Source organism: Engystomops pustulosus, chromosome 10 (assembly GCF_040894005.1).
Source record: "Engystomops pustulosus chromosome 10, aEngPut4.maternal, whole genome shotgun sequence".
NCBI classification, from domain to species: domain Eukaryota; kingdom Metazoa; phylum Chordata; class Amphibia; order Anura; family Leptodactylidae; genus Engystomops; species Engystomops pustulosus.
Window position 1 is genome coordinate 57,442,760 of NC_092420.1, and position 13,577 is coordinate 57,456,336.

Consider the following 13,577-nt stretch of genomic DNA (forward strand, 5'->3'; position numbering starts at 1 on the left):
AGCGCGGGCAGGGGCTAATCTATTTCAGGGTCACCTGATCAGGCCAGCCAACCACTGCTATCGACATGTAAGTGTACCACGTGATGCTGGGTGAACTCCAGAGTCTCCTGGCTTGTGATCGGCTCTGTTTCTGGCCGCCAAAAATCTAAACGCCGGGAGATGCCATTTTATCGAGCTGGCGAAATACTCGTCTGATCAACGGGCAGTTGCAAGTATGCTAATGCTCGAACAAGCATCAAGCTCGGACGAGTATGCTCTCTCATCTCTATTATAGATACAACCACAATAAGAAGAATCCGGGCTAAGTTATATGGTTCTCAAAGACCACAGATGATATATGATGTGCTAGGAAACCTAGAAAACCCTCTGGGGGTTGAGGCAAGGGTATACAAAAAACGAGTCTTCCTAATCCAACATAGCTGCAATATCCCAATATCCACTATAAATATCAGTGGCCTTATACAACACCATATATATAGACAGTAAAAAGGAGCAGCTAAGACCCTTGAATTCTTCTGATGCTTCAGTGGAGAGTATATTGAAAGATATCTCTCACATGACTGAGCTGATTCTGGGTTGTTATCTAACATATTTACATGAATGTGTTATATCCTTGTAGCATGTATTTTATGTGTAGCCGTCCATTGAAAAAACAGCCCAAAGGTTTCTTTCACACAATTTCTTCACAGTTTTTTTAATGGTAAAATCTACATACATTGTATGCATTTTACATTTACAAGAAAAATATCACTAAAATGGACCTAAAAAATGTGCATAAATCAAGAAGTATATACAAAGAACGAATACAGATAGGTTTTAGTGTGGCCATAAACTTTGCTTTGTCTGCCAAAAAAGTGCTCTGGTTTTACAAAAAATATGTAATTATCAACGCCAATGTGGATTGAAAAAAAATTTGCATCTTTTTCGAAAAGCAGGTGTGAGGAGACCTAGGAAAGGGGTCAGATCTCTTTTTTTGCCTCCTTCACTAACATCACATCAGCATTCTATAGTATGCATTACAGGGTTAAGGGTTTATCAAGATCTGGATATATAAGTTACTTTTATGACACTTTTACTCATGTCTACCTATTTATATAAAACGTTTACAATAGATGGCCATTCACGTTAGGTGTAGTGGTTACCTCCCAACTTAATGTTAATATTTTCATTGGACCCTATAGACAAGTCAAGCTTTGGCCTCTGTCTGACCACTATATATTTGTCACCAGCCTATATTAGATGTACTGTGATCACCCTGAGTGTATGTGCCTGATGGCAGGCTCCAATGCTGCTATATAGAGGTATACAGAGTCTTTCCCTTCCATCTGACTCTGAGACATTCCACTCACTGCATCTAATGGGATTGTCTACTACGAGTAAATCACCTATTAAATAGGTTGACTTTGTACTGAACAGAAAACCCTACAAACAGGTGGTCCGTGAAGTACAAATGGCTACATAGAATGAATCAAGGTTAACACATTCTGGAGCAGTATGTCAGCTTTCACCTTTAAGTGACAGTGGAATTGGCAGAATTTTCTGAGAAAAAAACAATCCTTCTCCTTGGCTGCATTTAAACACCTCCAGTTTTCTGTGAAACAACTCACCAGCATGAGTCCATTTAAAGATGTGAAATGTTGAGCCGTAAACAAGCTGTTATTCACTTGCAGCAAGCAGAATTCTTTAAAACTGCATAACCATTTATTATACAATGAACAACATGTACTTCTAAATAACCATTTAATCTTAATCCCGGATGAAGGATCACATGCAAATGAGCCTGAGGGGCTCCAGGCTCCGTAAGTGTTAATGGAGCTTGGAGCCACTCATGCTCATTTGCATAAAGTCCTTCACCCTGGTGGTAGATGTCCTTTAAAGCATCCATGCATGGCTATGCATTAAGTTTGGCCCACATTTACTGAAGTGTTTGTGCAAGTTGTATGTCTGACTTTGCACTGAAAAGAGTGTGCAAAATGCTTACACATGTTTTTTTTTTTAATTCAGAATTTTTTTTTTTATATACATTCAGATGAGTAATAATACACGATTTTCATCATAACAAAACATCCGTACAATATAGCAGAGAACAGTCTTAATATATAATATCAAGGGGATGCAATACCTGGGGTGAAAAACCATGTACGGTGTCACTCCTCCCTAAATGTCACCATTTTGGTATATTCACAATAAACAAATGTAAAATTTGTTTAATTAAGTATAATATAAACTGGGGGGGAAGAGTGGAGGGATTGCGGGTGCAGATAGGACAGGGGGGAAGCAGGATGGTCAAAATGGGAGCATGTTAAAAGAAAAGTTATATCGACTGCTCTAAAGAGCCGACTCACTCCGGAGTAGAGCCTTCTAAGTGAGTCTTGTATTGCAGCCGAGAAGTCCATAGTTTGATAAAGGAGGTGTTTTTCCTGCAGATCTTACTAAGTAGTTCCTCCAAGCAACAGATTTCATTTACTTTAGTTATCCATCTTGTAATGGCCAGAGGATCTTGAGATAGGCACAACTGAGGGTTCAAAGATTTGGTGGCTGCTACCAAGTGGATTGTAAGGTTCGCTTTGTTGGGAGTGAAGGAGGAACTGGGTCTGGCCAACACTACAATATCTTCTGTCCATGTTATAGCTGTGTTTGTGACCACCCTGATGCAACTTTCCACCTGTTTCCAGTAGAAGGGCAACAGGGGATATGACCAACAGATATGAGTGTGTGTGCCCATCTCTGTCAAGCACCTCCAGCAATGATTGCAGTTTGTGAGATCATTGGTGTATAGGAACTCTAAGCTTTGCACATACAACATCCCTGGGGGTCCTGTGGTTTAGGTGGTGGTCGAAAGGCCCTGTGGATCCTTTCTATCACAATTTTAGCAGCTGTGTCGACCCCCTATAAAGTTGACAACAAGTCCACAGCCACTGGAACACTTTTTTGCTTATATTTTTCTATTTTTCCGTCTGCTTCTGTTCTACTGGTCTTCCACGAGTGTGGAGCATTATTAATATACTCTTGATGCTGTACTGAATGATCGGCCAGAGCATTTGAAAAAGCTGACAGTTCTGAACATGTTGCTTCCAATCTACTCTCCCTCCAACATTCATAGTTTCTCCAACATTCATAGTAAGCTCTGCCATCACTGTGTGCATGGCTTGGGAAAGAGCCTTATTTAAGGAATGACTTACTGTCTAAGTCTGAGTGCTCTGCCCTTTTAGAAGCCTCTAGCAGAGATTTTGGAATTCTGCCGGCGAGAGGTTATTTCTTTACTTCTACATCTTCTGTATATCAGGTTGCCCTTTTAGAGTTTTAAGGGTGCTTGGGGTTTCTCCTGGTCTGTCATTATTGTTATTAACCATTATGCAAAGTGGAATTAAGTGCAAATGCGCCCCTTACCCAGAGGTGGTACTTAGATGTCAATTAACCTGGGTATTCGGCTATATAAGAAAAAGAAAGAGCTATGGCAATAAGTGATTGGATTTTGGCGCAATCACGCCAGCTTTCATGCAACACAAATCAGGGGTCAGTCCGTCGAACAAATTTGGGAAAACTGCAGGATTTAACTTTAAAATTGTGTCACAAGCCAAGGACTTACATGCACCGGGAAGAAGATGGTGAACTCCGACAGACCTGAGCGAGGAGCGACACATGCAGGAAATCGGGCCCACGATCTAAGTGAATCGCGGCAGCTGTACATTCTCATCGGGTAAAACACACTTTGAGAAACGCGCATGGAAGAATAAGTAAATGTGCACCATAATCTTGGCTACCACTGGAGCTCTACAGCCGTGCTTCCTCTCCTCATGGCAATTAGCCACACCCCCGCTTGCACATGTATTTATAAATACATATTTATAAATTTGCCATAGTTTTGTGTCATGGCTACAGTGTGCCCAACAAGACAGAAAAATTTGCACCAAAAGGGGTGTGTTACTGTTTAGTCTGAGTTTCGACACATTTATCACTGATGTGTGCTTCAATTCTGTCTGCGGCACAATTCTGCAGCATGAATAAAATGCACCAAAAATAAAAAATGGTGCCCACTTTCCCAGCAGTAAAGGGGGCTCCACAGGCTGCACATACTACAGACTGCACTAGTTTTGATATATTTGGGCCAATGTGTTTCTCTGACAGTATCTTATGTTATTTTTTGGTCTGGCGGTGTCTTGTTTTTAGGGAGTGCCTTATATGTTCAAAGAACAAAAACCCACATTTATTCTAGAGCAAAAGATATCTACATTTATTCAAATATAATCATCTCATCATAACTCTCCAAAACCACCTAAACCACCCACCAAATGTTATACTCAAAAGGATTTTCACCATCTGCTCCTGCTCTCAATGCACATTTACACAAAAGCCCTTTCAGGAACTTAGAAGGTCCTCCAAAGGTCTTGAAACCACAGATTGAGAGTAGCCAGGAAGGATGCATTCTCCATTCCCCAAGAAGATTGATTCTATTACCATATGTAGCAAGAAAATTTTAGACTTGTAGGGGCTATAATATTAGTACAGCCCAGGACCCATGCCAGACTTCAGATCATTCAGATGCCTGTCTATGTTGACGTATCTGTGGCCGCAAATTTGCAGGGGCATATACGTCCCCTTAGATAACAATGGAGGTCCAGTGGCGGTACAGGGGGAAAAGATAGAGCATGCTGTATCTTTCCCCGTGTGTGCATCCGTGCGTGCCTGTTCTCTATGGAGGGGGTCACCTACTCCTCCTCTTCAGGTTACAGCGGTACAGCCCCAGTACCCCTACATAAATGACATGCGCCAGAATTCAAAAATGTTCCTGGAACTTGCAAATAATCAGGGAATTTAAGTTTTGCTTTTGAAAGTCTGCACTTTCAATTCTGCTTTCTCCTATCTTTAAATGGGTGATGGATTTCCCCTTTAAATTTGACCTTTATCTGATTTTTGTCTTTAAGAAGATGGCATAAAGATGGGATAGACCAAAAGTAAGAAAAGTTCATAGCCCTCCTCTGCTACAACTGTGAATAGCCATTTGGTTTTCTATTCTTAGTCCTCTATTATTTTAGAGAAAATGGCGGAGATTTATCAGAAGTATTTGAGAGGAGAACTGTTTTAATTGCTCATGGCAACCAATCAGTGCTCAGCTTTCATTTTTCCACAGCTGTTTATAAAATTAAAGCTAAGCGCTTATTGGTTTCTTTGGCAACTAGAACTAGGCTTTTTGGTGCATTGTGGACAAGTCCATGCCTGGGGGAGCATCGCTTTTCCTCTTTCTATGTCTTATTTATATGTAATATGCCGAATGTGCTCGGAATCAGCGTACTAGGGATCGTGCTGGGTATCACTGGAGCAAATAGATTTTTAAAAATGGCTGCACCGGGAAGCTTAGCCATGCCCCTTGTGCACTGAAAGGCTATTTTGCATAAAGATAAAAACATAATATTCTATTAAATAACTGAGAAACAGAGAAGGTATTTCTTCAGGGCTTATAAAGTCCCCTAAGCAATGACGACTTTACTTGTGGGTGATTTTAAACTCCCTTTAAGACTCTAAATGACCTGGTCCTATCATAACTGCACATTAAAAGTCCTGTACATCTAAGGTTGATACAGAGATGATAGTAGTTTGAACAAGTTAAATCAAGCAGTTCTATGAAAGAGGCTGTTTAATTCCCCGATCCTCACACCAATCTCTCTGTATTTTGTACCATGCTAATCAGAATCCCCCTGTGGCTGATTTATTATGCACTCAACTAAGCAATAAAATGACGCTGTGTTGCCTGTCTGTTTCACACGGGCTCTGAAAGCTGGTTTAGATGTAATTTAGAGGTGCCAGGAAGAAGAGCAGGGTTAAACGCTTGCACTAAATTTAGGAGATAGCACGGCTTAATAGATCTACATCCTTCCAATAACCCAGTAGACATTTCTATTACAAGCTCTGTGCATAATGTACTTGAAAGAAAAAGTTCACCAAATTTACTACTCCATTAGATGATGCTGTTATGCAGTTTGCAGCAGCATCAAGAGGAGCTTAGCTTCTGAAAGTGTTCATTTGTTCTGATAATGTCCTGTCTCTTATTCATGGCGTTTGATAAATCTTAAAATTGGACATTTTACTACTCGCATTGGAAAGCCAGCAGCTGTATTATTTTTTTACTTGAGAAAAATATGTAAGGAAGTCATTTCACGATCATATTGTAATTCGCTTTATGTTGCATTTTACTTTATTTTATTGTTTGAATATCTGCACCACTGAGATTTTATAAAATATAATATACTATCATAACCGGTACTTTTCTGGGCTCCTGGAATGAGACAAAAAGGCAAAATCAGATACTTTCTTCACACAACCCACATATAAAACTCAATGTATTTCTGAAACTCTATACACAGGAGGGTAAGCGTCTGACTGCTGAGACCCCTGCCGGTTATAATTGTGCCCCAGCAATCCAGAGGAAAAGGGTTCTATTATCACTAATGGGTGGAGTGTTAGGTAGAGCAGTAAGATGTAGATAGTGAACAGGAGTCCTGAGCACTGTGCTCATGAATTTTCAACATTCAGTTGACTAATATAGAATTGAATGGAGCTGCCGGATGCATGCCCGACCTGCCACTGCGCCATCCATAAGTGAGAACTGGATCTCGTTTCTCCAGATTGACGGGTGTCCCATTCTTGTGGAGAGTTCCAGCAGTGACCCTCTCAATGCCTTCACCAAACAGCTTGTTACCTTCTGTCCCAGTGATGGCAAACCTTCTAGACACTGAGTGCCCAAACTACAGCCAGAACCCACATATTATTACTCCCTGCTCTGTCACAGGTTTAAATCATATAGGCACCTGAGGACACCTATACAGTAGAAAGAAGGAGAAGTTTGGATTATCATTGTAGCTTCCTTCCAGGGTGCTGGGCTGCTTGGGACTGCAAGAGGCCTTGAGGCCCTTTGCTATTTCCATATTATATATAATACTCCTACAAATACCAAAATCTAAATTAGTTTTTAGACAATCATGAAAAGTTTAATACTTTTCATAGAAGATAACAAAAGCCTTATAAATGGCATTAAAGGCCCAAGTTTCTGAACATAAATGTAATAGATTTATGAAAAAGGATTTTAAAAGTTCCTCTGATAATAACTCTCCCTCCATAAATAGTTAGGTGGAAATTGGTCTAAGAGCCAACAAAATACCCACCAATTCTAAAACATGTAAGTGAAATATAAAAATAACTAAAACATACATAAAATTATTAGGGTCGGAGAGTTGATGCCAAGAAGTTGGCTCAGTTACAGTGGTGAAAAAAAATGAATGGGAGGAACAGCTAACGAGCTGGTCTCTCATTAGATAATAGCATCAGTTGGTGATCCAGATGGAATAAGGAGTCCATGAGATCTTGTCAGAGTTATCATCCACCGTAATTTACTTAAAGGGAACCTACCACCACAAATCTACCTATAAAGGTAGAACGGGTGGTAGGTGGATCAATAGGACGTGAGGATAGCCCTTTTAAGGACTAATCCTCACGTCCTCGCACTTTTTTGAAAACTTTTATTCGGCACATATGTAAATTTTTTTATGCGGCTACTGGGGCGTGGAGTAGCCGCATCTGAGGTTACACGAGGCGGCTACTCCACGCCCCAGTAGCCTCTTTTCTCCTCCTAATTACAATCGTCCGACGATCATGCCGTCTGCGCATGCGCAGAACAGCAGGCCCGCGCCTGCGCGGTCACTGCTCCGAAGCCGGAGCTGCACAGGTGCGGGCCTGATGTTCTGCGCATGCGCAGACAGCAGGATAGTCTGTTACTATCCACGCCCCAGTAGCCGCATAAAAAATTTTACATATGTGCCGAATAAAAGTTTCCAAAAAAGTGCGAGGACGTGAGGATTAGTCCTTAAAAGGGCTATCCTCACGTCCTATTGATCCACCTACCACCCGATCTACCTTTATAGGTAGATTTGTGGTGGTAGGTTCCCTTTAAAGCATGATGGTTACACCTCTAAGTTCAGTCACCTCATGGTTGTTCAGGGCAATGAATTATAGCCCATTCTATTCTTTACCAGTGAAATCTCCTTGTTATTAGTTTGTTCTCCCAATCTATCCAACATGCTGTACATCAAGACTGTCTGTGACACCCATCTCCATGTGTCAAACTATTTCCATGTGTCTGTCCATGTTTTATTATGCAACAGGCGGTAGAATCTTTCTGGACGGCAGCGTTGAAACTCCAATTGAGAAAGTTGTCTGCCAGCACTGTGCTAAAACCTCTTGCTTTATTTAAACAACTTTAAAACATCAAGTGCTCTTAGTCGTAGCAAGTTTCTGGTTGTGACTAAGATCACTTGATGCTTGAAATGTGTCAGCCAACATTTAGAACTGAAGGGAGTGCCTTAAAGCTATAACAGAGCAGTAAATATTCTATAATTTTATTAGTTTGTACAACCTTTAAGTATGGATCTTAGGAAATGTAAAGACTTTTACTATTTTTTTCCTGTCCCGATAGCAAGTGAACAATAAATGAAATACGGCATTGCTGCCTCTCCACATAAAAATGCTTTACACAAGAATCCAGTGAGTCAGAATTTTTAATTCTATCTTGCAATTATCTTTATTCTGGTTGTCTCCTGAGTGAACTGATGGTCACACAGGAGACACCCGGAATAAACAGTAGTGACTTCAGAGGAGCACATCTATCTACTGGTGACAAGTGTCTTTGCATTTATAGAAATCAATATATTTAATGGAGTCATTTCTCAGCTGCCAAAAGAAATCTTTAAAAAAGAGCAAGATTGGTAAAACCCCTCTGCCCCCTTAAGAATAGCATGACCCTCTAGATTTAAGGAAAATGCCAAATCAAAGAGCTAATCGTTTGGTTCCTTATTGAGGTCCTTTAGCTAGAAATGCGCAAGAAGGTGATTTATTTGCTATTACAAATGTATCTGGGGTATAAAAAATAATATTAAGAAACAACTCAAGATCACCTGCATCAGCCCTTTTAGTAAGCAATTTGGCTGAGGAAACCAAGGTTTTTTAAATTTATATGCAGAATACCCTTAAAACAATATGGCATGTTAAGTCAATTCAATAATAAATAATAAATGTTTTTCATAGGTTGCAAGCAGAAGAAGACAGAGCTTAGAATTCAGAACTATGACACATGTGATTGAAGGGTTGACACAGATGTGATATCACTTTGAGATACAATATTACAAAGCTAAACAATTCTAAGACAGTTTGGGAAATTTGGATGTCTTTTTACAGTCAAAAACAGGCTCAATATTACAGAGCACCCACTAAAATTGAGGAGTCTAATACAACATACGCATGCATAATACACATTGATATTCAATAGTAAAGAAATCACCCTAAGATCACATATTAAAAAAGATAGGATCCCTGCCTCTTCAATCATCCATACTACAGTGTCACACTGAACTGAATGCAGCTTCCAGTACCGTAGACAGTCGATGCCTAGGATTGGGTTAATAGGAATCGATTGATTGTCGTTACGTAATTCAGCTTTCTCATCTAGAATCCATCACTTAATAAAGTACTATTTGTCACTGTCACAGCAGTGGCCCAGAGAATGGTTTGTTCCACTACCTCCGTTGACTTATTTAGATGGAATGAAGAATAGAACAAATTGTAAATGCTTTGTTTTCTCATTACTTGTCTTCTTCTAATGAATCAGGTTGTTCAGCGATGGATCTCCTTTATATTCTCCACTTATATTCATTTATAGTTTCTCCACGAACAAAGAAATGTCACAAAGTCACATATGACTATCAAAGGTTACGAATAAAGGTTAATTGATGTAGAGAAATAAAGGTAACTTACATAACAGAGGGCTGAGGTTGTTTAGCATAACTGGAAAATGGCGAGGCTAGATTAAAAGAAAATTGCCAATTTACTAATTAAAGTCGATCCGCACTTGTTTTTCAATTTGTCTTTGTTACTCTTTACTTCTCCAGCACTAGATTACAAAATGTTTTTTCTTTTCAAAAGCACCATGTACATTGCTTGTTGTTTCTTCTAAGAAACATGTCTATGAATCAGGTTGTTTATTTCCATATGTTATATGAAATCACTAACACTATAGTTCCCCTCTGATTATACGTATGTGTGTCACAGTTCGTGAGGGACGTACCGTCTGAGAGTCTCTTTCAGAAGAGTCTGTGGACCCTCTGGACCACCGCGGGGGTTGGTATGAGACCGGCGGTGGCAACCAAGGTAGTACGGCAGGAAATGCAGGAAACAGTCACAACCTTAGATGACAGCAGGAACGCAGAGGAACACTGGTAACGCTGGTATGGTCTGAAGACACCACTGGGCAGGAACCCTGGAAGGCACGACAGGAGCACGGGAATGGACCACAGGACTCGGACCACCGGACACGGACCTCCGGACACGGAACCTCAGGATACACACAGGAACGGGACCTCGGGATACACACAGGAGGCTTTCACTTCAGTGGGAAGACTTAAAGATCCGACAGGGAGTGAAGGGAGCCGCCGGGTTATATAGCAAACCCGGAAGTGACTAACGCCAATGGGAAGGAGGCTGGCCATTTAAATTCTGAGAAGTCAGCGGGAGCGCTCGGCCTGGAAGACAGGAGGCATGCGGCCTGCACACCAGGACCTGGAGCGCAGCCAGGAGCCAGGATAGGTAAGTCCGTGGATGGGGGAGACATGGCGCCACAGCGAGGAGTGCAGGTGTGCCCACGAGCCGTGACATGGATCACGGGGACACCCGTGACAATGTGTTCTGTATATACCTTTATGGATGCATGTATATATTGTTTTTCATATAATAGGGCACATTTACTAAGAATGTGGGAAACTGCACTAAAAGTTGTCTGTCCGTGTATGCTAGGTGCGACCAATTCAGTAAGAACGTTCGCCAGGATTTATGAATCTGGTGCTTCCCTGCACTGGCCCGACAGAGTTCACTAACTTTTTTGTGGTGCACCTTTAACATAGGGCGTGCTACAGACTTTGCAAGTTAAATCTGGCGCATGGTCCGACTAAGTTTGTGTCACATGGTGGCTATGCCACAAAAGTGCCACAAAAGGGTCACATGCGAGACAATAGCGGGGCAGACACTTGTTAACCCCTTAACGCTCTGCGCCGTAGCTCTACGGCGCAGAGGTACAGGGAGTGTATGAAGAGGGCTCACGGGCTGAGTCCTCTTCATACAAAGGTGGGGGTTGTTGCATATTGCAGCAAACCCCCACAGCTAATAATCGCGGCGACTAACCCTTTCATTGCCGCCGGCAAAGTCGCCGGCGGCATTTAAAAGACGGTGGCGCGCGGGCCCCGCCCTCTTTATTACGATCGCCGCGCCTCCGAGGCTATCTGGCTTCTGCAGATTCGTTACAATGAGCCAGTGGCTCATTGTAATGAATGAGCTGCAAAAATGCCATATATTGCAATACAGAAGTATTGTAGTATATGGTAGGAGCGATCTGACCATCTAGGGTTAATGTACCCTAGATGGTCTAAGAATTCGTGAAAAAAAAAAGAAAAAAAAAAGTTTAAAAAATAAAAAAAATTAATAAAATATTAAAAATCACCCCCCTTTTGCTAGAACTGATATAAAACATAATAAACAGTAAAAATCACAGACACATTAGGTATCACCACGTCCCAAAATGCCCGATCTATCAAAAAAAAAAAAAGGGTTACGGCCGGCGGTGACCTCGGAGACAGGAAATGGCGCCTAAATGTCCGAAATGCGACTTTTACACCTTTTTACATCACATAAAAAATGGAATAAAAAATTATCAAAATGTCACACAGACCTCAAAATGGTAGCAATGCAAACATCGGCTCATTTTGCAAAAAATTACACCTCACACAGCTTTGTGCGCCAAAGTATGAAAAAGTTATTAGCTTCAGAAATGTAATTTTTTTTTGTACACATTCGTTTAATTTTTGAAAATGTATTAAAACACAATAAAACCTGTATAAATGTGGTATCACCGCGATCGCACCGAACCAAAGAATAAAGTACGCATGTTATTTGGAGCGAAGAGTGAAAGTCGTAAAAACTGAGCCCACAAGAACGTGACGTTTTTTTAAAAATTTTTCCACATTTGGAATTTTTTTCCCGGCTTCGCAGTACACGGCATGTTAAAATAAATAACATTACCGAAAAGTAAAATTTGTTACACACAAAATAAGCCCTCACACAGGTCTGTACACGTAAAAATGAAAAAGTTATGGATTTTTGAAGGTGAGAAATGAGCGAAAAAACCCTGCGTTCTTAAGGGGTTAAATACCTGTGCAAGCAGTTTGCACCTAAAAGAACGTGCAAAGTCTGTCAGAAAACTGGTGCAAAGCCCTTAGTAAATGTGCCCCAATATGTATTCTTTCATGTTAAGGTGTTATAAATGGATGAAATGGAAGTGCATGCAGCCTGATATAGTGTGTGGTTTGGTCAGTTTGAGCTAATTTGCTGATTTATTTTTGTAGATCATTGCCTGAAAATAGTCCCAATGTAGGGCTGTATTTATCACTGAGCAACCATAAACCCCCAAGATCTAGACAAGAAGCAATATAAAATCCCACCCTCATCTCCTCCAGCTATGGCGTACCTGTCTAGCAAGGCTTGAATCATATTTTGAGAAGGACTGAACTTCTGGGGGAAAAAAATTATGCTTCATTGCATGTTATAGAGAAAAGGTAGAATATAGTGCACACAGCACTGTTAACGTTATCAAAGTTTCCTGGCATTGCTGTAGAAGTAATAAAAAGTACAAAATCAAATGTTTAATAAAAAACAAAAAAATACTAATTCTTCTTGGGTGTCAGGTCCCCTTTATTTACACAAACCCCTATAGTTCAATATAGCTTAAAGGAAACCTACCATAAGGAATCTACCATCAGAAGTAGATCTACTTCTGATGGTAGCTTCCTCATGGTAGGTTTCCTTTAATGCGATAACATTCTGAAATTAAAGAAGCCATTTAATGACTTAACAATTCATTAGAGCATTTGTTCAATTATATATAGTTAAGGATGAGATTATCGAAATGCATCATCTGCATCCTTTAGGGATAGCGGCAGTCATATACTTCTCTATAGAAAGAAATCCGCTGCCTGCTGTTACAGCACAGCACATAACACAACATGTAGGAAGTAGGAAAGCGTTGTCATTAGGGATGTCTCTTCAGATGGTAATTATGGATGTATAACCACTGTAATGAACTGATGCACTTGATTGCCTTCCAGGTAATGTTTCTATTACCTGATAGTGTTCAAGATAGGAAAACAATTAGAACTTGTTAAGTTGACAAATGTTCAAAATATTCACCTGAGAGCATGAAATCTGTGCTTGGGGTGGAAGCAAAGCAGCGTGAACGATAACAAATAGCAGGAAACCTAATAGCAGAAAAACAAAGGCAAATAAATCGAGTGACTAACAGAAGAATGACTTAAAAGTGGCATGACCGCCATAAAAAGTTTGCTGACTTTTGAATCGGGCTGCCACAGCCCCTTAGTATACTCACATATTTATGCACTGCTATATACATTCATACACTTACACAGGTATGTCTCAATAGCTGCTGACCACATTGGGGAATTACATGGCAGGAATTAGGGATGAGAGAT

At 40.6% G+C, this 13,577-nt stretch overlaps 1 long non-coding RNA gene across 1 annotated transcript; it reads right to left on the reverse strand.

The window, feature by feature from the left end:
* Positions 1-6,202: 6,202 nt before the first annotated feature.
* On the reverse strand, positions 6,203-13,348 carry LOC140104214 (uncharacterized). The gene is made up of 4 exons (XR_011850270.1): positions 13,279-13,348; positions 12,560-12,603; positions 9,802-9,847; positions 6,203-6,274 (listed from the first exon to the last, which is right to left on the reverse strand). It is a non-coding gene; the product is annotated as an uncharacterized lncRNA (long non-coding RNA).
* Between the last annotated feature and the right edge of the window lie 229 nt (positions 13,349-13,577).